Source organism: Hyla sarda, chromosome 6 (assembly GCF_029499605.1).
Source record: "Hyla sarda isolate aHylSar1 chromosome 6, aHylSar1.hap1, whole genome shotgun sequence".
Classification (NCBI taxonomy): Eukaryota; Metazoa; Chordata; class Amphibia; order Anura; family Hylidae; genus Hyla; species Hyla sarda.
Genome location: NC_079194.1, coordinates 44842977 through 44868899, shown reverse-complemented (window position 1 = coordinate 44868899; position 25923 = coordinate 44842977). Strand labels below are relative to the sequence as shown.

The following is a 25923-nucleotide window of genomic DNA, read 5'->3' as shown; positions in this document are numbered from 1 at the left end:
TACATTCACACTGGTGGCAGATTACAGTGAGTTCCCCGCTACAAATTTGAGCTGCAGGAAATTTTTCGCCGCAGCTCAAACTCCTAGCGGGAGACTCAGTGTAATCCGCCGCCAGTGTGAATGTAACCTAAAAACACTACACTACATAACATAAAATAAAGAGTAAAACACTACATATACACACGTACACTGCCCCCCCACCACCCCCCTTCCCCAATAAAAATGAAAAATGTATTGTATGGCAGTGTTTCTAAGATGGAGCCTCCAGCTGTTGCAAAACAAAAACTCCCAGCATTTCTGGACAGCAATTGACTGTCCAAGCATGCTGGGAGTTTAGAAACAGCTGGAGGCACCCTGTTTGGGAATCACTGGCATAGAATACCCCTATGTCCACCCCTATGCAAGTCCCTAATTCAGGCCTCAAATGCGCATGGCGCTCTCACTTTGGAGCCCTGTCGTATTTCAAGGCAACAGAACAGGGTCACATATGGGGTATCGCCGTACTCGGGAGAAATTGCCTAACAAATTTTGTGGGGCTTTTTCTCCTTTTACCCCTTATGAAAAGGAACAGTTGGGGTCTACACCAGCATGTTAGTATAAAAAAATAATTTTTACACTAACATGCTGGTGTTGCCCTATACTTTTCATTTTCACAAGAGGTAAAAGGAAAAAACGCCCCCCAAAATTTGTAATGCAATTTCTCCCAACTACGGAGATACCCCATATGTGGGCTCAAAGTGCTCTGGGGGCGCACAACAAGGCCCAGAAGGGAGAGTGCGCCATGTACATTTGAGGTGATTTGCACAGGGGTGGCTGATTGTTACAGCGGTTCTGACAAACGCAAAAAAAAAAAAACACCCACATGTGACCCCATTTTGGAAACTACACCCCTCACGGAATGTAATAAGGGGTGCAGCGAGAATTTACACCCCACAGGTGTCTGACGGATCTTTGGAACAGTGGTCCGTGAAAATGAAAAATTTTGCACAGCCCACTGTTCCAAAGATCTGTCAGACACCAGTGGGGGGGGGGGGGGGGGGGTAAATGCTCACTGTACCCCTCATTACATTCTGTGAGGGGTCTAGTTTCCAAAATGGTAAGCCATGTGGGGCTTCCTAAATGCGACATGCCCCCCGAGCAAAATTTGCTCTCAAAAAGCCAAATATGACGCCTTCTCTTCTGAGCATTGTAGTTCGCCCGCAGTGCACTTCAGTTCACCTTATGGGGTACCTCCATACTCAGAAGAGATGGGGTCACAAATTTTGGGGGGTCTTTTCTGCTATTAACCCTTTAAAAAATGTGAAATTTGGGGGAAAACCAACATTTTAGTGAAAAAAAATCTATTTTTTTTTTACATATGCAAAAGTCGTGAAACACCTGTGGGGTATTAAGGCTCACTTTATTCCTTGTTATGTTCCTCAAGGGGTCTAGTTTCCAAAATGGTATGCCATTTTTTTTTGTTTTTTTGCTGTTCTGGCACCATAGGGGCTTCCTAAATGCGACATGCCCCCCAAAAACCATTTCAGAAAAAAGTACTCTCTAAAATCCCCTTGTCGCTCCTTCGCTTCTGAGCCCTCTACTGCGCTCACCGAACAGTTTACATAGAGATATGAGGTATGTCCTTACTCAAGAGAAATTGGGCTACAAATATAAGTATACATTTTCTCCTTTTACCCCTTGTAAAAATTCAAAAATTGGGTCTACAAGAACATGCGAGTGTAAAAAATTAAGATTTTGAATTTTCTCCTTCACTTTGCTGCTTTTCCTGTGAAACACCTAAAGGGTTAAAACATTTACTGAATGTCATTTTGAATACTTTGGGGGGTGCAGTGTTTATAATGGGGTCATTTATGGGGTATTTCTAATATGAAGACCCTTCAAAATCCACTTCAAACCTGAACTGGTCCCTGAAAAATTGCGAGTTTGAAAATTTTGTGAAAAATTTGAAAATTGCTGCTGAACTTTGAAGCCCTCTGGTGTCTTCCAAAAGTAAAAACTCATACATTTTATGATGCAAACATAAAGTAGACATATTGTATATGTGAACCCAAAAAAAAATTATTTGGAATATCCATTTTCCTTACAAGCAGAGAGCTTCAAAGTTAGAAAAATGCAAAATTTAAAATTTTTTCATCAAATTTTGGAATTTTTAACCAAGAAAGGATGCAAGTTTCCACAAAAATTTACCACTATGTTAAAGTAGAATATGTCACGAAAAAACAATCAGAGTTATTAATGTTTAAAGTGACAGTGGTCAGATTTGCAAAAAAGGGCTTTGTCCTAGAGGTGAAAATGGGCTCCGTCCTTAATGGGTTAATTGACCTCCTTCTAACCATTCCCATATTCATAGACATTTTTCTACCCTACTCCCTACTACTCCTCTCAAATAGTCCATTTCTTTCCATCTAATTAGATGGGTTAACTGTGCTGCCCAAAAATAGGTTCTAAAATCCGGAACTGACAGATCTCCATTATTCTCTTCCTTTACTAAATGTTGTAATTTTATCCTTGGTCTTCTCCCCTTCCAGATTAAATCTCTCAACAGAGATTCTATTTGCTTGAATACTCTTTCCCCTAAAACATATTGCAATTGGGGTAAAGTTATCATTTTTATCAAACTAATTCTGTCCGCCATACTTAATGGAAGTCCACACCAAATCTTAAATTTAGTCCTTATCTTTTGCAGCAACGGATCTATATTTAATTTTATATAATCTTCTACCTTTTTAGAAATTACAATACCTAAGTAGCGAAAGGATTCATGTTCTTTTAACACCCTAACCTTACTATTCTCTATTCTCCCTTCTAACGGAAGCAGCACTATTTTTTCCCAATTTACTTGTAGTCCTGATATCTTACCAAAGCTTTCCACTGTTGCTATTACTTTATCCAGCATATGATCTGTATTGGAAATGTACATCAGAATGTCATCCGCGAACAACGATATTTTGTCCTCTCTCCCCCTACACCCAAACCCCTCCACCCCTTTCATCTTCCTAATTTTTACTGCAAGTGGTTCTATATATATAGGGAGAAGATGTAGGTGGAGAGAGGACAACCCTGTCTTGTACCTCTGGTAAGTGGAAACCCCTCTGTCTCTTCATCATTCACTAAAACTCCCGCCATTGGTTTCTTATACAATATTTGTATCCATCTTATAAATCTCTCACCCAACCCAAAACCTTCCAGTACTTTCCATAAATAAGGCCACTCCACTCTGTCAAAAGCCTTGACTGCGTCAAGTGACAGGATGGAGTGGCCCCCCCCTCACCTTTGTATATTCGCAAACAATCTCCTTAAATTGTCTGCCATGCTATACCCCTGCCTAAATCCACACTGATCTTTACCTATCAGACCGGAGGTCACACCGGCCAACCTATTCGCCAATATCTTGGCCAAGATTTTCATATCTGTATTTAACAGAGAAATTGGCCTGTATGACCCCGGCTCCGCTGCATCTTTTCCTGGCTTCAAAATAAGGATAATTATCGCTTTATTCATAGACTCTGGTAGTTGCCCCCCTTTAAATATTTCATTAAATAATACTACTAGCCTCGGAATCAATACCTTTCCAAACACTTTATATAACTCAAATGGGAGCCCATCTGGACCTACTGCTTTAGCTTTTGGGGCTTGTTTTATTACTATTTTTACCTCCTCTTCTCTAATCTCTGTCCCTAACCCCTCCCTCATTATACTAGTTATTTTTGGAAGACAGCATTCTGATACATATATTTCTACCTCCAACCTGTCTATTTCACCTTGTGTTTTATATAATTTACTATAATATTCATGGAAGACCTCTATAATTTCTTTTTGTTCGTTCCTTATCTTCCCTTGCTTATCTCTTATTGCCTTTATTTCTGTTTTTGATGTATAGTCCTCAATCATTTTTGCCAAAAATGTTCCTGGTCTACCACCCTCAAAATATTTCTGCCTATATACTCTATTCATCGTTTTGATGGCATGGTTCTTGATCACAGTCTCATAATCCTTCAACTCCTTTACCCAATTATTTTTATCTTCCACTGATCTTGTATTCCTATATTGCCTTTCTGCTATCTCTATCTGCCCTTTCATTTCCTCCTCTTCTTCTTTTGCTTTCTTCCTTACTCTTGCCATTCTTTCGATCATTAACCCTCATTGTCCCCTCGTTTAACATACAGAATTCAAAAATCCTTCCACCATATCTGGTTCTTCCCCCCATAACTCCAACCAATATGGACTAACACATAGCCTTCTTTGTTGTTTTCTTCTATTACAGTGCATTTTTATCAGCGTTGGTGAGTGGTCTGAGATGCTTCTAGGCTCATATATCACTTCTTTCACCTCCTTTATCATATCTTGTGATCCCAACACAATGTCTATTCGAGACAGGGTTTGTTTAGATTTATTAAAGCATGAAAATATTTTTTTATCTGGGTTCTAGATCCTCCATATATCTTTCCACCCCATCTCATTCAAAAATGTCTCCAACACCAGATTGGCCTTGTTTTCATTTTTTCTCCATCTATCCAAGTCCTCCTGAATAACTGCGTTATAATCCCCCATAATTAACACGGCGACATTTCCCATATCATTAATAAATTGACATAAACTCTGCAGCACAAAAAAATTGAAAGGGGGCGGAATATATACAAAGGCCCAGATCATCCTCTTTCTCCCACATTCTACCATCAAAAATATATAACTTCATTCTTTATCAATTCTCTTTTCCAACACTTGCAACTTTACCCCATTATGTATCATCACGCTTACTCCTCTTGCATAATTCGAGTAGATTGAGTGATACGATGTCGCTATCCATTTACGACTTAACATTCCTATTTTTTCCTTATTTAAATGGGTTTCCAAGAGGCATATCACTCCTGGCAGATGTTTGGTTATTACCTTGAACACTGCAGCTCTCTTTATTCTTTCTGCTAATCCTCTAAAGTTCCATACTAATATATTTACCATCTAATAGCAGAAAGAAGGAGGAGAAAAAAAAAAAACCTCTGCCAGTGCCATTTGCCCTCCCCTCCCCCCCCCTCTCTTGGTACGCTCTCCCCTCCACGGGTTGCGTTCCTCTCTACTGAGCCTAACTTCTGCCTACCCACGCCATCTTAAAAACGCTACCCTTTAAAAATACGAGAAAAAAAGAATAACTTAGAAACTACTTGCTTAAAGGAGAACTTATTTAATTGCTTCGCTATCCAGCCACTCTGAAGCTTCTACTGGCGTCATAAAAAACATTGTCTGATTCTTGTACTCTACTCTTAACTTGGCAGGGAATATTAGTGAATATCTTATTTCTGCCACTCTTAGCATTTTCTTAACCTGTAAGAAATTCATCCTTGCCATCTGAGTTTCTTTTGAAAAGTCTGGGAATATTCCCACATTACTACCTTCAATCACTATTTCTACCTTTCTTCTCGACATTCTTATAATATGATCCCTATCTGCGGAGGATAAGAGTTTTATCAACATAGCACGGGGCCTGGCTCCAGGTGGGGGAGGATGAAAGGGAACTCTGTGTGCTCTTTCTACCACCATTGTCTCCAGCCCCCCTTCTCCTCCAAAACTTTCTTTTAACCACCTCTCCATAAATTTCCTACAATCCTCTCCTTCCACTTTTTCTGGGATTCCAACAATTCTGATATTCGCCCATCTACTCCTATCCTCTAAATCCCTAACCTTTTCTGACATCTGCTGGCAAGTTCTTTTTAACCTTGTGATCTCCTCTTCTGAATCTTTTTACAACCCCCTCAACCTTGCTTATCCTTTGTTCCATTTCTCCCAATCTTTCTCTGATTTTTTTCATATCCTCCTTTATCAGTGATATATCCTCCTTTACTTCTCCCAGATTTTCCTGTACTTCACTCAGGGATTCATTAGATTTCTGCACACCTTCTCATATTTTATTCAGTATCTCTGAGGACTCCCACCTAGGTCTCCCATCCTCTACCTCCTCCTCTAATTCCGTTCTGTGGTCCTGCTGTTTTCTTTTTACTACTGGGGACAGGAATTTTTCCATTACCCCTCCAACCGCTCCTTCCCCCTTCTCTTTCTCTTTTACTTTAATTCCTCCACCTGATCTCCTGTTGCCATCCTCCTTACCCTCCTTCCCCACATTTCTTCGCACCATCATTACTATATCGGTATTAACTAGAAATATGGAAATCTACAGATAATTTTTTACACACCAATTTCACCAGGTAAATCAGCTCTTACAATTGTTACACTTTTTCATGAGACAATATTCACTTTACACTTCCCATCCACCAAAATATCTCCAAAAATATCGGTATCTATTTTTCAGCACCCATAAATTAGAGTACAAAATATATACGTAAATGACGCCCTAGGGTTCAGTTTAAAAGTCCTCCAATAGCGAGTAATCCCCGGGGTTACAATAGGTTATCACCACTCCATATATCTTCTGGCTTCTATTTAAGTCCATTCACCAATATCTTTTATAATGTGCACCACTTATGGCAGAGTACATATATATTAATTCCCAAGCGCATAGCCTTTAGTGACAGCAGTACTTCACTCAAACAAAGTACGGGGAGAAGCAGTTTTTCACTTAAACAAAGCACGGGGAGAATCTTTTAGTTTTATCGACACATCATGTCCCGGCAGCCAGTCTTTTGATCTTTTTAATCCTCCTTTCACCACTCCATCTGGCTGCCCAATAACCCCAGTCTGACCTTATTTAGTCTTCTCCACGGCTCCGCTATGCTCGTTCACCATCCCCGGATCACAGCAGCTTCACAATAACTCCCAAGCTCCGTCTCTCTCCTTTCTCCGCTCTGCCGCTTCCAGCCTCTGACCAGAATCTGGCTTCTCCACTTGCTCTTCAGCTGCTCCACTTTAACCTTCTTCTATCGCTCTCACCTGCACATTCTCCACCGGCCTCGGACTCTCTACCTCCGGCTCACAAACACATGAACGCCGGCATCCTTAATCACCCAGCCTTGCATCCTGGGTGCCCGCAATCTCCTTCTCGTGGCGTGGCGTGGTTCGGCGGAAGGCGCGCGGCTTGCTACCTGCAGCTGCTCACATGCTCCTCCCCCTTCAAGTCATCAAAGGAGTTAAGTCCAGAACACATGGAAGTGTTAACCCCTGGTTTGAACTTTGCACCAACCAATAATTTGGATATTTTTCACACTTTAACAGAGATAAACAAATTTGTCCGGAACCTAACAGTCAAACGTCATTTTTACAATCCACAAGAAGAACAAAATATTGCACAGGATCAACAAATCAGTAATTCATATTCCACCTTTATGTTTTCAGAACAGCTGGCATCAAAGGCACTTGAGGACCTCGACATGGAAAATGAAGAACAAGTCAGGGACACTGAGAGAAATAAACATTACAAAATGAAAAATCCTTACTTTTATCCGGTACAGGAGAGAACGGAGGGAATGGACAAATTCTAAGAAGCTATTGAAAGGGGACTCACTGATTTATACACAGAACAAAATATGAACAACCATAAGTACAACAACCTAAATAAAGCACAAAGATTAGCATTCAAAGACCTCCAAGAGGACAGATCAGTAGTAATTCGTATGTCAGATAAAGGGGGTATGGTAACTGTTATGAATAAAAAATTACATAGCACAAATACATGAGATGCTAGCTGATGAACAGGTGTATGGCAAACTTAGTGCAGATCCAACTTTAAAATTTACCAGTGAATTGTGTATTCTTTTGAATGAGGGGTTCGCCTTGCATGTGCTTATGGAAAGAGAAAAAGAGTATTTGTTTGGTGACAATCCGGTCATGCCCATCTTGTATACTCTACCCAAAACGCATAAAGGGGTACTACCACCCCCTATGTGTCCGATAGTGTCTAGCCAGGGTTCCTTGCTAGAGAGATTATCTATCTGGCTGGACCAAATGCTCCAGCCACTTGTTCGCCGTGTGCCAGGATACCTGCAGGATTCAAGGGATGTGTTGCGCAATTTGGGTGGTTTGCAGTGGCAATCTGGGTGGTGTTGGCTTACTTGTGACATTGTATCGCTATACACTTGTATACCCTGGCCAGTAGCCATGAAAGCCTTAGAACACCACCTAGATAATCACAGCAATTACACAAATGATCTACGCGAATTCATCAAACAAGTCACATGGTTTTTGATGTCACACAATTTTTTCAGTTTTGACAGCCAGTTTTTCATTCAGCGAAGTGGGGTGTCAATGGGGGCAAGACACTCCCCCTCATTGGCAAACCTCACAATGTCTTTTTGGGAGGAGATCACCATTTTTTCCAGTCACAATCCGTTTGTCACCCATGTACAGTGGTATGGAAGATTCATAGACGATCTTCTCCCCATTTGGAGAGGTGATATGTCTTCCATACCACTGTACATGGAATATTTGAATGACAACCAGTTCAATTTGAGGTTCACTCAACATGTTGATTCAGCTACAGTAAATTTTTTAGATCTACAACTCACAGGCATTCCAGGACATACAATACAAAGTTCCACATATCGTAAACCTACATCAGGAAATACAATTCTACGGGCCAACAGCAATCATCCCATACAAACCATAAGAGCCATTCCAGTAGGAGAACTGATTAGGGTGAAGCGCAACTGTACATCACATTCCACATTTTTGGAGGAGGCAAAACAATTGGAAGACAGGTTGCTAAAAAGGGGCTATAGCCATTAACAATTCAACAGAGCAATGAACATTATTCAAAACAAAAGCCGAGAAAATTTGGTAACAAACAAAAAAAAGAAAAAACAAACGATAAAAAACACAATAGAATACAGAAACCAGTACTTGCAATCACATACAATCCACACTTCAAACACATCAGAGAATGAATTAATAAACATTTGTACCTTTTGAAGGACGATGAAATACTGTCAGGTCTCCTGGCACAGGGGGTGGCTGTAGTGCCCAAAAAAGCTTGTACTTTGAAAGACAGTTTGTCCCCTAGTTTGGTTGTTTCGGAAACGCAGGGTGCAAATAGATGGCTGAGAAACAAAGGTTTCTTTAAATGCGGAGCTAATCGTTGCAAATCATGTGACGTTGCTAGGGTGTGTAAAGATTTTGTTGGTAACACAGAAAATCAGAGGTACAGCATAAAGCAATACATCAATTGTAATGCGACAAATGTCGTGTACATAATTGAATGCACCGCTTGTAGCCTGAAATATGTAGGATGCACTTCGCGTCCATTAAAGGTCAGAATCCGCAAACATTTATATGACGCGGTTAAAACTGAAAGTAACAGGAATAAATCGGGTGCATCCTTACATTTTGCACAGGCTCACAATGGTAGCATTAAGAATTTTGTGGCATACGGTATTGAGAAGATAAAGAAGCCCATAAGGGGTGGTGACATACAAAGAAAATTGTTCAGTCGTGAAGCCTTCTGGCAGTTTACCTTGTGTTGTGGTTCGTGGCTCTGGGGTTGAATTATATCTAGCTCCAAGGGTCACACGACCAGTTAAAATCTGCAGACCATGCATCTGGGACACAAAATGTCCGACAAAAATGGCTGCCACCGTGCGGTGTTGTGAATACAATATATTCACAGACCAGGTGCATAGACACTTAACTGAGCAGTACTACCGGAGACCAAATGCATTCATAAACACCCCACAGACCAACCTATTTAGGAATTTTGGAAGAGTTATATCCTAATATCCAATGCACAAATTAACACTACACACCCAAATACTGGCAGAAATAAAGATGTTTTAAAACACTATCCGTTGGCTATTTAGGTGGATTTTCCTTAAAATATACAACTATGAAACACACAGAGAATATAATACTGAAAAATACTTAGCTTCGGGGACCCTTTACAGCAAGTATGAGCAACAAAGACAGGCATGGGAGTAGGCTGCAGTCCTTTGTTTCAGGATTCAGGCCCAAACAGGAAGTCGAATGGCCAGGTGTGTTGGTATCCAGCCCCGCAATAGAAAGAGCGAGTGGTCCCCTTTGAATGGGCTTTTATTTAGATGTTCTCTGCCCCAGCCAGCCCTCAGGTGGTCTGTCTAATGTTACAAAAGCCCCTGTAAGCATGCCTTGGAGACCCCCTACTATAAAGATGATCCTCCATCTTTTCTTTTGTCTAAACTCCATGCGGCCTTCTAGGACTAGAATCACAAAATATAGCAAATAAAATGTATGTCATTTTCATGTCCATAACACCTTGCGTACCAGAATTCCGCACAGTCTGAACATACGGAAAGAACTAATGTTGCATTATTAGGAATAATCTCCGCATTATATGTTTCAAGTTGTCACACTCCGTTTCAGTAGGAAACATCATTGTAACATTGTACAAACCATCTTGTGAACATAGCATTTAATGTGAATTTCATTAGGAAGCATTCCACAGTGAAATTGTGTAGAAACACTAGAAGCTGTACACATGATGTATTTATTGCCGATTCCACTGTCAGTGCAGGACATATGTAATATAACAGTTCCTAATTGCACATAACACAAGTGGATGAAAGCAATAATATTTCATGCAATAGTAAGTTTTAGAGGTAACCTGTCTTCGGGTGAAGTTTTAAGGAATACAATGGGTGTTTTATACAAGTCTTCGTGAAGCAAGTGCTCCTCCCTCCCGAACTCACTATTTAGGAGGTGAGGAACACACAGGTGGTGTGGTGATCAAGAACGCACATGCGTTCGAAACGCGTCCATAGGAGAGGTTTGCTGACCAGATGAAGGTGGATGGTGTGTGCTCTGTATTTTAAAGAAAAGCTCAATAAAGGAATTACATCTTAAAGGCACTGCTGGACTACCTTTTCTTCATTTACCTACAAGTGTAAGGGTTGCGCCCGCTTCGCAGTGACAGACCAAACTCTCCGTTTAACGCACCGCAAACAACCGCAAACATTCCATTTGCACAACCGCAAACTCCCCATTCGCACAAGGTTGGATACCAAGCTAGCCATGTCCCGTTCCTTGTCCTCACTGATGTCATTGAAGGTCTCTTCCTCCACTCAGCCACGAACAACACCTAGGGTCCCCGAAAGGTGACAACAAGCCCCCTTGGATGCCTGCTTTGTTTGGTCTTAAACCTCCTCAAAGCCCCCTTTCTCCTCTGACTCCTCTTCTTCAGACTCCTCTCTCTGCGTTGCCTCTCTCTGCGTTATTATAAGGTGTGTTAAGTAGTACTATTCCTATCAGTTTAATCCCTGTTACGTCCCCTATCAGGGGACGTGTATATGGCATCGGTTTTAGTAACCGGGAGATGGAAAAAGATGCTTGGTCAGTCCTCCTACTTCAAATTTGGGGCACTGCACGTGCAATCTAATGTGCCACCAGATAGGAGTGGTGTGTTAAGTAGTACTATTCTTATCAGTTTAATCCCTGTTACGTTCCCTATCAGGGGACGTGTATATGGCATCGATTTTAGGAACCGGGAGATGGAAAAAGATGCTTGGTTGGTCCTCCTACTTCAAATTTGGGGCACCGCAAGTGCAATCTAATGTGCCACCAGATAGGAGTGGTGTGTTAAGTAGTACTATTCCTATCAGTTTAATCCCTGTTATGGGCCTTTTTTTTTGTTTGGTTTTTGAAGCCACAATACGGCAGCACCAGAGGCCAGAAAAATTAGGCATGTACACATGCCTGAAAATTAGGTATTGTTGCAGCCGCTGCTGTAGCAGCGGCCAGAAAAGTTTGATGTAAGTTTCCCAGGCAGAAAGTGCCCTAAAACGGCTTGAACCCTAGTTGGTGGCAGATAAGTCACGCAAGTCATCCGGCATTCAGAGATAAAATACAGCAGCGTGTGGACCATTTTTAGCCCAAGGCAGCTCATCTCATCAGGTCTTTTTTAGTCGAATGTATCGCCCACTGTCAGTCCCTTTGGGATCCATCCCTCATCCATCTTAATAGAGGTGAGGTAATCTAGACTTTTTTGGCCTAGGCGACATCTCTTCTCAGTGACAATACCTCCTGCTGCACTGAAGGTCCTTTCTGACAGGACACTTGAAGCGGGGCATGCCAGAAGTTCTATAGCAAATTGGGATAGCTCAGGCCACAGGTCAAGCTTGCACACCCAGTAGTCAAGGGGTTCATCGCTCCTCAGAGTGTCGATATCTGCAGTTAAGGCAAGGTAGTCTGCTACCTGACGGTCGAGTCGTTCTGAGGGTGGACCCCGAAGGGCTGTGGCAATGCATAGGACTTAAAAAGCTCTGCATGTCCTCCATCTACAACACATCTGTAAAGCGTCCTGTCCTTGCCGATGTGGTTGTGGGAGGAGGAGGATTACTTTCACCTCTTCCTCTGTTAGATTCCAGTTGTGCTGTGACATCACCCTTATACGCTGTGTAAAGCATACTTTTTATTTTATTTTGGAACTGCTGCATCCTTTCTGACTTGGGGTAATTCAGTAACATTTCAGGCACTTTCTGCTTATACCGGGGGTCTAGTAGCGTGGACACCCAGTACAGGTCGTTCTCCTTCAGCCTTTTTATACAAGGGTCCCTCAACAGGCACAACAGCATGAAAGACCCCATTTGCACAAGGTTGGATGCCGAGCTACTCATGTCCCGTTCCATCTCACTGAAGGTATGTTCTTCCCCCCAGCCACGTACAACACCACGGGTACCAGATCAACGAGCACCCTGGGATGCCTGTTGTGGTTGGTCTTTTTCCTCCTCCTCAAAGCCACATTTCTCCTCTGACTCCTCTTCCTCACAATCCTCTTCCAGCGTTGCCGCAGGTCCATCAAGCGATGCTGATAAGGTTGTTTCTGGTGGTGATGGTGACCACAACTCTTTCTCTTCACGCTCATCTACGGCCTGATCCAGAACTCCTCGCAGATCACGCTCCAGGAAGAAAACAAATGGTATGATGTCGTTAATGGTGCCTTCGGTGCGACTGACTAGGTTTGTCACCTCCTCAAAAGGACGCATGAGCCTACAGGCATTGCGCATGAGCGTCCAGTAAAGTGGCAAAAAAATTCCCAGCTCCGCAGAGGCTATCCTAGCACCTCGGTCATACAAATAGTCATTAACAGCTTTTTCTTGTTGGAGCAGGCGATCGAACATTAGGAGTGTTGAATTCTAACATGTCGGGCTGTCGCAAATCAAGCGCCTCACTGGCATGTTGTTTCACCGCTGTATATCTGAGAAGTGCGCCATAGCCGTGTAGGAACGCCTGAAATGGCCACACACCTTCCTGGTCTGCTTCAGGACGTCCTGTAAGCCTGGGTACTTATGCACAAAGCGTTGTACGATCAGATTACACACGTGTCATGCATGGCACATTTGTCAACTTGCCCAAATTCAATGCTGCCAACAAATTTCTTTCATTGTCCCAAACCACTTTGCCGATCTCCAGTTGGTGCGGAGTCAGCCACTGATCCACCTGTGCGTTCAGGGCAGACAGGAGTGCTGGTGCGGTGTGACTCTCTGCTTTCAGGCAAGTCAACCCCAAGACGGCGTGACACTGCCGTATCCTAGATGTGGAATAGTACCTGGGGAGCTGGGGGGGGGGGGTCCTTTGATGTGGAGCAAGACGCAGCAGCAGAAGAGGACTCAGCCGAGGAGGTTATGGAAGAGGATGGAGTAGGAGGAGTAGAGGAGGTGGCAGCAGGCCTGCCTGAAAGTCGTGGCGGTGTCACCAACTCCTCTGCAGAGCCACGCATTCCATGTTTGGCAGCCATCAGCAGGTTTACCCAATGCGCAGTGTAGGTGATATACCTGCCCTGACCATGCTTTGCAGACCAGGTATCAGTGGTCAGATGGACCCTTGCCCCAACACTGGGGGACGGACCTGCGGGAGGCAGAACTGCTGGGTCCTCCCAGAGGAGGCAGAGATATGATCACAGGGATTATAGGAGCAGGGAGCGCTCCCGCAGATCCCGCTCCTCCCGCTGGCGATCGCCCTCTTCCTCCCGGGACAGTTCTAGTGGCTCCAGGGGACGGGAGGGCCGCTCTCGTAGACGTGAGAAGCGGAGATGTTGCACCAGGTCTTCCAGGAGGTCCTCCCGCGGGTGCAGTCGGCCCCGCGCAGTTGCGGCCCCGGTCCCGGTTCCCAGTCCTGACCCTGTTCCCACCACGTCCTCATCGGCTACGGTGGTTCCTGCGCAGACTGGTGAGTTTTCCTTTGCGGGTGCCTGGGGGAACGGGCAAGATGCTATATTGTCTACCTTAAAATCTGTGTTGGCAAAGTTAGCCCCTCCTGCGGAACAGGTCTCTAGTTGTCGGGAGTCCCCGGTTAGGGTAGGGGTTCATAAGGATGCTTTCTTTTGTGGGATTAGCCCTTTGGGGGTACACGATGAGGAAGCAGTGAAAGAGAAAATATGGTCAAATCAGTAAGTTGACTTGTGGTCGCTGGTATCCGTGGATCAACATACCATCGACAAAGAACGGCGGCCGCAAGGGGAGAAGCCTTCCCCTTTTCTGCTTAAGGTTGCTAAGACTATAGGTAATTGGTTACAAGCCTTTTCTGTTTTGGGTTGTATAATGGGTCAGAAGCATCCAGAGTGTTGTTCTGAGCTTTTTGTTTATATGGACTCTATTTATAGTGCTTATAAGTCACATGGGGGATCTGCTTGGTGGCGTTATGACAAAGAGTTTCGTTGTCGCTTGGCTTTGCAGCCGGAGGTGGATTGGGGTGTTAAGGTGACCGATGTGTGGTTGCGTTTGATGATGGCACAAAAGATGCCTTCTTTTCAGCCGGGGGCCGCTGGCCACTCCGGGGTTGCAGGACCAGCGGCCGTACGCCGGCCCGGGGTATGTTGGTTGTTTAATGAAGGGCATTGTCGATTCCTCAGATTGTGCAAATACTGATAATAATGTTTTTTTCATTCCGTTTGTGCTGGGTCAGGTGTCTGGGGATTTTCCGGATAATCTGAAGTCGGCTAGGGATCATCCGGAGGTTTTATGGGAAAAAATTGGCAAGGAAGTTGCTTTTGGATGTTTTATGGGTCCGTTTGATTCCCCTCCTTTTTCTACTTTTCGGGTCTCCTTTAGGTGTTGTTCCCAAGAAGGAGGTTGGGAAGTATCGCCTGATTTACCACCTTTCACATCCGAAGGGTTTTTCGGTCAACAATGGCATTCTGAAGGAAGATGCTTCAGTGTCATATGTTTCTTTTGATCGGGCTGTATCCTTGGTTCGGGATGCGGGGACTTTGGCTTTGATGACTAAGTCTGACATTGAGTTGGCTTTTCGCCTATTGCCGGTGCACCCTGAATGTTACCACTTGTTGGGTTGCCGTGTTGATGGGGCTTTTTATTATGACGTTTGCTTGCCCATGGGCTGCTCGATTTCGTGCCACTACTTTCAGATGCACAGTACATTTTTAGAGTGGGTGGTGCAGTTTGAGACGGGCTGCCGGTCGGTAATCCATTATCTGGATGATTTTCTGTTTGTTGTCCCTGCTGGCTTGTCCAGGGGTAAGTTTCTGTTGGATATGTTCCGTTTTTTCATGTCGCGGTTCGGTGTCCCCTTGTTGGCTGACAAGACTGAGGGTCCGGCTATGGTTATTTCCTTCTTAGACATTGAGATTGACTCTGTCAATATGGTTTTTCGGCTGCCGAGTGAGAAAATGGAGACTTTGCTTGGATTGGTTGAAAGTTTTTGTGTGGTACGCAAGGAAATGCTCTGGCAGCTGCAGGTGTTGTTGGGGCATCTGGTTTTCGCCTGTCTGGTTATGACTATGGGCCGGGTTATTTGTAGATGTTTGTCTTTGGCCATGAAGGGTGTTTCCTGTCCCAGACATCACATTTGCATATTCAAGCAGATGCGGTCGGATGTTTTGGTGTGGATGGAATTTTTGAGGAGGTATAATGGTCACACTTGTTGGCTGGCTGCTGCGTTATCTAATGTGGAGTTGCAATTATTCACGGATGCTGCTGGATCTTGTGGTTTCGGGGCCTTTTTCAATGGGGAATGGTGTGCGTAGGCGTGGCCTCCGGCATGGCATGATAACGGGTTGTGTTGCAATCTCACCTTTTTGGAATTGTTCCCCATTGTGGTGGCTGTGGAACTGTGGGGACATTGTTTTCGTAATAGGAGGGTTTGTTTTTGGACCGACAATTTAAGTGTGGTTTATTGTATAAACGGGTTGACTTCTTCCTCTCTTCCTGTCTTGTCTTTGCTTAGGCATTTGGTTCTTCGTTGTTTGGAGTGTAATATTTGGTTTAAAGCTCGCCATGTACCGGGAGTTGACAATGTGATTGCTGATTCACTCTCCCGTCTGCAGTTCCAGGAGTTCCAGCGGCTGTGCCGGAGGCGGCCAGGGAGGGACTTCCCTGCCCCCAGTTGGTATGGGGCTTGCTGAGCGACGTTTGATGCCCCTGATCGAGTCATCCGTGGCGGCTGCCACATGGGCTGGACACGGTAAGGCATGGGCTGAGTGGTGTGCGCTGATAGCTGGAAGGGAGGTGGCAGTTAATTTGACTGTTCGCCTAGCTGTCACGGTAGACTATTTGCTTTCTTTACAAGAGTCTCAGGTTTCTGCGATAGTTGCCCCACGGCGCTTTTCCGGCATTAGTTTTTATTTTAAGCTTTTTGGTTAGGAAGATGTTACTAAGCGCTTCTTGATCCAGCAGGCTTTGAAAGGCTGGCAGCGCACTCGTGCGGCGGGAAACTCGTCGTCCGGTTTCTTTTTCTCTGTTAGGCCTGCTTTTGAATGCAACGGCACAAGGCTGTTCTTCCGTTTTTGAATTGCGTTTGTATTCTGCTGCTTTTTGCGTTATGTTTTTTGACGCTTTGAGAATTGGGGAGTTCCTGCCTCTAAGAGCGGGATGGGTGATTTGTTGTGGGAGGATGTGGTGTGCTCATACAGTGTGCTGCAGCTGCGTGTTAGGCGTTCTAAGACGGACCTGGTGGGGCAAGGCACGTGGGTGTGTGTTTTAGCGGTTGGTGGGGTTACCTGTCCCGTGCGGACAGTTTTGGAGTTTTTGGCGGTCAGGGAGTCTGGTGCACATTTTTTTGCGCATGCTGATGGGTCGCCCCTAACCCGTTTCAATTACAAGTTGTGTTTAAGCGTTATTTGGGGTTGGTAGGTGCCCGTGTGGCGGAGTATGGTACCCACTCCTTTTGCATTGGGGCTGCAACCAAGGCTTCAAGAGCGAGCCTGTCAGTGGATGCAATACAGCGTATTGGGCGCTGGAGGTCTGGTTGTTATGTGGAGTATTCAATAGAAAGAATAAAATAAAATAAAATAGAATAAAACTTGCATCTATAGTTCATCCAATGTTGGCATCAATAATAATCAGTTAACAGTGTGCTTAACTGCTCAGTCTCTTATAAGCACGATGTGATGCCGATAGCCAGATACACTGTCAAATAACGGCTTGTTGTAACAGTTGCAGTGTCCAATCTCAATGAATTGTCTCACAGATGTGAAGGATAATGAAAGTCCGGTGCACAGCACCACTCACCACCCTTGCGACCGCTGGTATTGCTGGTATCGGCAGAGGAGCTGTTTCGGTGATGTGGCACGGAGGTGTCAGGCCTCCGGCAGTGAAGGTCTGTATCTCCTGTGTCCGGCAGCGTTATAGGTAGCGCTAGAGTTGTCCTATCCGCAAGGTCCATGGCTGGCACGGATGGCACCGGCCTCATAGGTAAGCCGAAGGTCCTTGGCTGGTGGAATAAAGCAGTGCGTTCAAGGTAGCGGTGGAAGTGCGTGCAGCGCGCCCCGTGTAGTTGAGCGCTTGCACGCGCGCAGAGTGCCAGTGAAGCCGCAGTGGTCCCAATACTGGGGGCTTCCAGCAGTTTCAAATAGAGTTCGGTATAGAGCTGGGATATGGAGATGATTATAGATAGATGCAAGTAGAATACACAATTCTAGACGCGTTTCAAGGCCTCGGGCCTTTTCTTCAGTAGAGGTATAGGTGTATGGTTTGTGCGGGAAGAGTTTTTTATAGTGTGAACTGTGATTAGTGGAAAACCAGAAAGTCTGGAAATTCCAGGTTGTAGGTAAATTCAGGAACTGGATCATATAGGAAAAGGAGAAAAATAGAGAAAATTAGAGAAAATTACATAGTAGAAGTAAAAGAGTGTGTAGATATGATATATGGATAATGAATGTGTAATTGAACGTGGAAGGCTGGAAAAACAATGGTTCAATGTGGGTATTAAATAACTTCAGCTAGTTAGCAGACTCCTATATATATATATATATATATATATATATATATATATATATATATATAGGATATATTTAAAGGACTAGGTCTAGTGATAGCTTATGGAATAAATAGACAGCATAATATCAAGAAAAAATATATAGAAAAAATATATATATAAAAGTGAAAAAATGGTTTGTAACAAGAGAACATAAAAATGAAAAAATGGATGACTATGGAGATAAAAATGTGAATAATAAAAAAAAATTTGAATAAAAAAAAAGATAAAAATAAAAATAATCATAATGATAATAAAAAGGTAGAGATAAAAAAAATTTATAAAAGATAGAAATAAATAAAATGAAAGTAAATACAAGTGTAGTGATGGTTAGCGGGACTGGAACAAAAATGGTTGGTGGAACTGGAACAAAAACAAAAAACAAAAATACATGCAGATGTGGAACACCGAAGATGTAATGTTTCTTGGGTGGGGCTCAGCCACAGGACCGTCGTCGAGTCGATATGCGACCAGTCGACGACGGGTCATGGGGGAGAGCCCAACCACAAGTACTAAAGGAATCCGAAGATCTCCAGCTCAGCATTAAGACCTTTAGGGATCAATAAGTCGAACTCGAAGATCTTGCGGGATTCAGCCTTCGACATACGAGTAATAAAATCGCCACCTCTCCAGCAATTGTTTACTTTTAAAAGAGCTGTAAAGAAAAAATGAGAAGGATCTTGAGCATGGCATTCCGTAAAATGAAGTGACAGCGGATGAGTCTTGTTTCCTTTTTTAATATTATAGATATGCTCTGATATACGGATTTTTAGTTTCCTTTTGGTTCGTCCGATATACTGTTTGCCACAGGTACATTGTATTAAATAAATAATTCCTTTGCTGTGGCAAGTGAGACAGTCTGTGATTTTATAGGTGAATTGGTTAGTTTTTGATGAAATTTCTGTAATAGTTTTGGGTGAATTTGTGATTTTGCAACCTGAACAGGATCCTCATTTGTGAAATCCTTTTGTCTGAAGCCAGGTGGAAGATGAGATGGAAGGTGGTTGACGGATGGTGGGGGCTACTTGTATGCCCAAATTGGGAGCCCTGGTGTAAACTATAGGAGGATGTGTGGGGATGGTATGACCAATGGCTTTGTCGTTTTTTAAGAAATGCCAGTTCATTTTGATGATCCTTTCAATTTCTTTGTAATTTCTGTTAAAGGGTAGGATCAGTTTGGGGATATCGCCTTCAGATGGAGGGTCAACTGGTTTGGGATTGAAAAAAGATAATCTATCTAGGGTCCGGGTATCGTTTAATGCTTTATCTAAAATGGTTTGGGGGTAGTTTTTATCCAGGAACTTATTAGTTAAAACTTGTGCCTCAAATTTGTTATCAAATGTACAATTTCTCTTCAATCTCTGGAATTGACCTTTTGGGACATTTAAAAGCCATCTAGGTAAGTGGCAACTATTAAAAAGTATAAAACTATTTTTTGCCACATGCTTGTGGTATGTGCTACACACCAATTTGTTTGCATCAATGGTAATTAAAAGATCTAAAAATTCCAAAGTGCCTGTGCTTATATGCGGTGTAAATTTTAAGTTAAAAAAATTGGTGTTTATTTCCTGGATAAAATCAGTTAAAAGATTTAGTGGGCCTTTCCAGATAAAAACGATATCATCAATGTATCTTCGCCAGAGCACGAGATCCGCGCCCAATCTGGGAACGATTGTGGCTTCCTCCCAGGCCGCCATAAACAAGTTGGCGTAACTGGGCGCGAATCTTGTGCCCATGGCGGTACCTGTTGTTTGGAGATAAAATTGGCCATTAAAAGAGATAAAATTGGCCATTAAAATAAAAACAGTTGTGTGTTAAAATGTATTTAATAGATTGCAAGATAAAGTCAATTTGTTCCGGTTTCATAGAGCCTTTATTTAAAACATGTTTGACTGCATTCATGCCATCTTGGTGATTTATTATAGTATACAATGAGCTAACATCAAGGGAAGCCAGTAGATAGTCTGGCTCCCACTTGATGCTTTCAAGAATCTTAATGGCTTGTGTAGTATCTTTTAAATAAAAACAGTTTTTTTGTACAAAAGGTTGGAGGTGGCGATCTATTAATTGGGAGAGATTGGAGGTGATTGACTCGATTCCCGAAACTATTGGGCGTCCTGGTGGGTTAATTGGATCCTTGTGTAGTTTAGGAAGGCAATAGAAGACTGGCAGTTTGCCTTGTGTTCCAAGAACAAAGTTATGCTCTCTGGGAAGCAATATGCCACTTTCTAAGGCATTGTCGCACAAGGTTTTTAATTCTTTGGTATATTCTGATGTAGGGTCTGTTTTTAACTTGGTATAAGTATTAGGGTCTAACAGCTGTCTAGTACATTCTAGGTTGTATTTGTTGGTGTCTAGAATCACAATCGCACCCCCCTTATCAGCGGGGCGGATTGTGATGTCATGATTTTGTTGTAATTCATTTATTGCCAACTTTTCTTTATATGTGATATTATGATTTCGTGTATTTGGTTTCTATTTTCGAATTTAGGACTCTATAGCAGTTTTAAAAGTCAAGATATCAGGGCCCATTTCATATCTGGGATAAAATTTTGATTTTAAAGTGCATTGAGTATGTGTAAAAGTAGTGGATTGGGTAGCAGGTGAAAAATGGGGCTGTTTTAAAAAATACTTTCTAAGGCAGAGTTTTCTGACGTATTTATCGATGCCTATGTAGGTATCAAATTTGTTGAGGGTTTGGGTGGGCGCAAATTTGAGTCCTTTATTTAGTAGTTTTTTCTGTGTATCTGTCAGAGAGGTAGAGCTGAGGTTAATTATACAGTCCTCTAGATCAGTTTGCCTAGTTTTTGAGGTGGTTGCGATTCGTTTTCTTCTTCGTAACCTCTTTTTTTTGGGGTGTTTGTTTGGATTGTGAAGTTGGGAGGAATGAGGTGAATATCTGCTTGTATAGCTAATAGTTTGGGATTGTGTTGTGCCATGTTTTGTGTTGGATAGTGATGCGTTTGTGTGATTGGTGTTCTGGGGGAGTAATAGGTGGGGTAGTGAGGTCGGCGCTGGTGATAATTGTGTGGTTGGGGGGGGATATCTGTAATTTTGGTGATTGTGATAGTAGTTTGGTCTGTGTCGATAATTGGGTGAAGGGTTGGGGTTTCTCCAACTGCCTTTCCCTAAAAAATGTTGGTTGTTAGGTTCTATTAGAGGAGCGAATCTATTCTGTGTTGGAACATTAAATCTGTTGGGTTGTTGATCGGATTTTTGTGTTATCTGAGTTTTATAGGGTTCATTTGTTCTGTTTGGAAGGGAGTTTTTATTGAGTTGCCAGGATAATTTTTTAGATTTTTTAAGTGTGATTTCTTTTTCTAATGAGTCTAATTTTCTCATTGTAAGATCTTCGTATTTTTTATATTCATCATTTATGGTGTATGACTCCAATGTTGTCCGCATGTTGCTAATATCCTTGTCCAGCTCCACCACTAACTCCTCCCTTCTTTCAATAACCAGCTTTACTATATTAATAGATTGTTCCTTTAAAAGTGATTCCCATTTTTGATTAAATATAGGGCTATTAAGGTCCCCAGCAGCAAATGTATTAATTGTCAGACCTTTTGGTGTTATGCCTAAGTGTAGGTACTGCTTTAGGCTTTTCACTTCCCACTGCTGTTTCAGCCTTCTACATAGTATATCCTCCAATTTTCTGAAAGTTTGTGATATGGAGGAATGGTTCGGGATATTTGTGGAAGATTGTGAGACATTTGGTGTTGTGTCAATGTCTGTAAAACAGAAATCTTCTATAATTCTTGTTTTAGACTCAAGATGTGTCCAAATGTTCATAATGAATATATATATATATATATATATAGATAGGAGAGTCTAGATATATAAATGAATATATAAATATGAAGTAGTAAGTGGAGGATGAGAGAAAAGAGGATAAGAGTAATCTGAGGAGCACTTGCCACACAGGTGAAGTGAGAGAACAAATTAGATAAAAGAAGGTGTAGCTCACTCAGTGGGTGAATATACCTGAGGTTAACTGGTGTTACCTTCACCCAAAGGTCTAAATAGTACAGAAAAGAGATCTAGTTGATAAATCAACTAGGTACCAGTCCTCAAGGTATATGTAAAAGAAAGTTAGTGGAATGTAAAGAATAAGAATAGATGGAGATCCAGATATTAATTGAAAAAGTATAATATATTTATTAAAGGTGATGTTATTCACTGGTATCTAGTGTCCCTGCAGGGCCCTTGCATGGGACAAAAGGCGCAGCGTAGAATAATAAAAATTTATAAAATCAATGAAATAATAATTCAATAGAAAGAATAAAATAAAATAGAATAAAACTTGCATCTATAGTTCATCCAATGTTGGCATCAATAATAGTCAGTTAACAGTGTGCTTAATTGCTCAGTCTCAGCGTTATAGGTAGCGCTGGAGCTGTCCTCTCTGCAAGGTCCACGGCTGGCACGGATGGCACCGGCCTCGTAGGTAAGCCGAAGGTCCTTGGCTGGTGGAATAAAGCGGTGCGTTCAAGGTAGCGGTGGAAGTGCGTGCAGCGCGCCCTGTGTAGTTGAGCGCTTGCATGCGCGCAGAGTGCCAGTGAAGCCGCAGTGGTCCCAATACTGGGGGCTTCCAGCAGTTTCAAATAGAGTTCGGTATAGAGCTGGGATATGGAGATGATTATAGATAGATGCAAGTAGAATACACAATTCTAGATGCGTTTCAAGGCCTCGGGCCTTTTCTTCAGTAGAGGTATAGGTGTATGGTTTGTGCGGGATGAGTTTTTTATAGTGTGAACTGTGATTAGTGGAAAACCAGAAAGTCTGGAAATTCCAGGTTGTAGGTAAATTCAGGAACTGGATCATATAGGAAAAGGAGAAAAATAGAGAAAATTAGAGAAAATTAGATAGTAGAGGTAAAAGAGTGTGTAGATATGATATATGGATAATGAATGTGTAATTGAACGTGGAAGGCTGGAAAAACAATGGTTCAATGTGTTTATTAAATAACTTCAGCTAGTTAGCAGACTCCTATATATATATGTATATATAGGGTATATTTAAAGGACTAGGTCTAGTGATAGCTTATGGAATAAATAGACAGCATGATATCAAGAAAAAATATACAGAAAAAATATATATATAAAAGTGAAAAAATGGTTTGTAACAAGAGAACATAAAAATGAAAAAATGGATGACAATGGAGATAAAAATGTGAATAATAAAAAAAAATGTGAATAATAAAAAAGATAAAAATAAAAATAATCATAATGATAATAAAAAGGTAGAGATAAAAAAAAAATTATAAAAGATAGAAATAAATAAAATGAAAATAAATACAAGTGTAGTGATGGTTAGCGGGACTGGAACAAAAATGGTTGGTGGAACTGGAACAAAAACAAAATACAAAAATACATGCAGATGTGGAACACCGGAGATGTAATGTTTCTTGGGTGGGGCTCAACAACAGGACTGTCGCCAAGTCTTAATGCTGAGCTGGAGATCTTCGGATTCCTTTAGTACTTGTGGTTGGGCTCTCCCCCATGACCCGTCGCCGACTGGTCGCATATCGACTCAGCGACGGTCCTGTGGTTGAGCCCCACCCAAGAAACATTACATCTCCGGTGTTCCACATCTGCATGTATTTTTGTTTTTTGTTTTTATTCCAGTTCCACCAACCATTTTTGTTCCAGTCCCGCTAACCATCACTACACTTGTATTTACTTTCATAGTTACATAGTTAATACGGTCGAAAAAAGACATATGTCCATCAAGTTCAACCAGGGAATTAAGGGGTAGGGGTGTGGCGCGATATTGGGGAAGGGATGGGATTTTATATTTCTTCATAAGCATTAATGTTATTTTGTTCCATGAATTTATCTAATCCTGTTTTAAAGCTGTTAATTGTTCCTGCTGTGACCAGTTCCTGAGGTAGACCGTTCCATAAATTCACAGTCCTCACGGTAAAGAAGGCGTGTCGCCCCTTGAGACTAAACTTTTTCTTCTCCAGACGGAGGGAGTGCCCCCTCGTCCTTTCATTTTATTTATTTCTATCTTTTATAATTTTTTTTTTATCTCTACCTTTTTATTATCATTATGATTATTTTTATTTTTATCTTTTTTATTATTCACATTTTTTTTTATTATTCACATTTTTATCTCCATAGTCATCCATTTTTTCATTTTTATGTTCTCTTGTTACAAACCATTTTTTCACTTTTATATATATATTTTTTCTATATATTTTTTCTTGATATTATGCTGTCTATTTATTCCATAAGCTATCACTAGACCTAGTCCTTTAAATATACCCTATATATACATATATATAGGAGTCTGCTAACTAGCTGAAGTTATTTAATACCCACATTGAACCATTGTTTTTCCAGCCTTCCACGTTCAATTACACATTCATTATCCATATATCATATCTACACACTCTTTTACCTCTACTATCTAATTTTCTCTAATTTTCTCTATTTTTCTCTTTTTCCTATATGATCCAGTTCCTGAATTTACCTACAACCTGGAATTTCCAGACTTTCTGGTTTTCCACTAATCACAGTTCACACTATAAAAAACTCTTCCCGCACAAACCATACACCTATACCTCTACTGAAGAAAAGGCCAGAGACCTTGAAACGCGTCTAGAATTGTGTATGCTACTTGCATCTATCTATAATCATCTCCATATCCCAGCTCTATACCGAACTCTATTTGAAACTGCTGGAAGCCCCCAGTAATGGGACCACTACGGCTTCACTGCCACTCTGCGCGCGTGCAAGCGCTCAACTACACGGGGCGCACTGCACGCACTTCCACCGCTACCTTGAACGCACCGCTTTATTCCACCAGCCAAGGACCATCGGCTTACCTACGAGGCCGGTGCCATCCGTGGACCTTGCGGAGAGGACAACTCCAGCGCTACCTATAATGCTGCCGGACACAGGAGATACAGACCTTCACTGCCGGAGGCCTGACACCTCCGTGCCACATCACCGAAACAGCTCCTCTGCCGATACCAGCAATACCAGCGGTCGCAAGGGTGGTGAGTGGTGCTGTGCACCGGACTTTCATTATCCTTCACATCTGTGAGACAATTCATTGAGATTGGACACTGCAACTGTTACAACAAGCCGTTATTTGACAGTGTATTTGGCTATCGGCATCACATCGTGCTTATAACAGACTGAGCAATTAAGCACACTGTTAACTGATTATTATTGATGCCAACATTGGATGAACTATAGATGCAAGTTTTATTCTATTTTATTTTATTTTATTCTTTCTATTGAATTATTAATTCATTGATTTTATACATTTTTATTATTCTACGCTGCGCCTTTTGTCCCATGCAAGGGCCCTGTAGGGACACTAGATACCAGCGAATAACATCACCTTTAATAAATATATTATACTTTTTCAATTAATATCTGGATCTCCATCTATTCTTATTCTTTACATTCCACTAACTTTCTTTTACATATACCTTGAGGACTGGTACCTAGTTGATTTATCAACTAGATCGCTTTTCTGTACTATTTAGACCTTTGGGTGAAGGTAACACCAGTTAACCTCAGGTATATTCACCCACTGAGTGAGCGACACCTTCTTTTATCTAATTTGTTATGTGGAGTATGTTCGCCCAGAATTGTTGCTTTAATGTTTTTTATTTTTCAGATTCTCCGAGAGCCAATGTTTATTTCCTGGGTCACTCTTAATTCCATTGGGCGGCTCAGAGAGCGGATTGTCGGCCTGGCGGTCGATCTTTGGGCTGCAGTGACATTGTGACTCACTGGAGAGGTTTTCTGGGCATGCGGTGGCCTAGGGTATTGACGGAGGCGGTGG

The 25923-nt window shown here is 42.1% G+C and overlaps 1 protein-coding gene across 3 annotated transcripts in view; it reads right to left on the bottom strand.

Annotated features, from left to right (window-relative positions):
* The window catches only part of DUSP12 (dual specificity phosphatase 12), a 108911-nt gene that overhangs the window by 66648 nt on the left and 16340 nt on the right, over nucleotides 1–25923 (bottom strand). The window contains exon 1 of one of the 3 annotated variants that reach the window (XM_056523560.1): nucleotides 17373–17479. The exons of the other annotated variants lie outside the window; for them this stretch is intronic. The gene's annotated coding sequence lies outside the window, so the exon portion shown is untranslated. Of the gene's footprint in view, nucleotides 1–17372; nucleotides 17480–25923 lie in introns of those variants that run through there. 3 annotated transcript variants of the gene reach the window in all.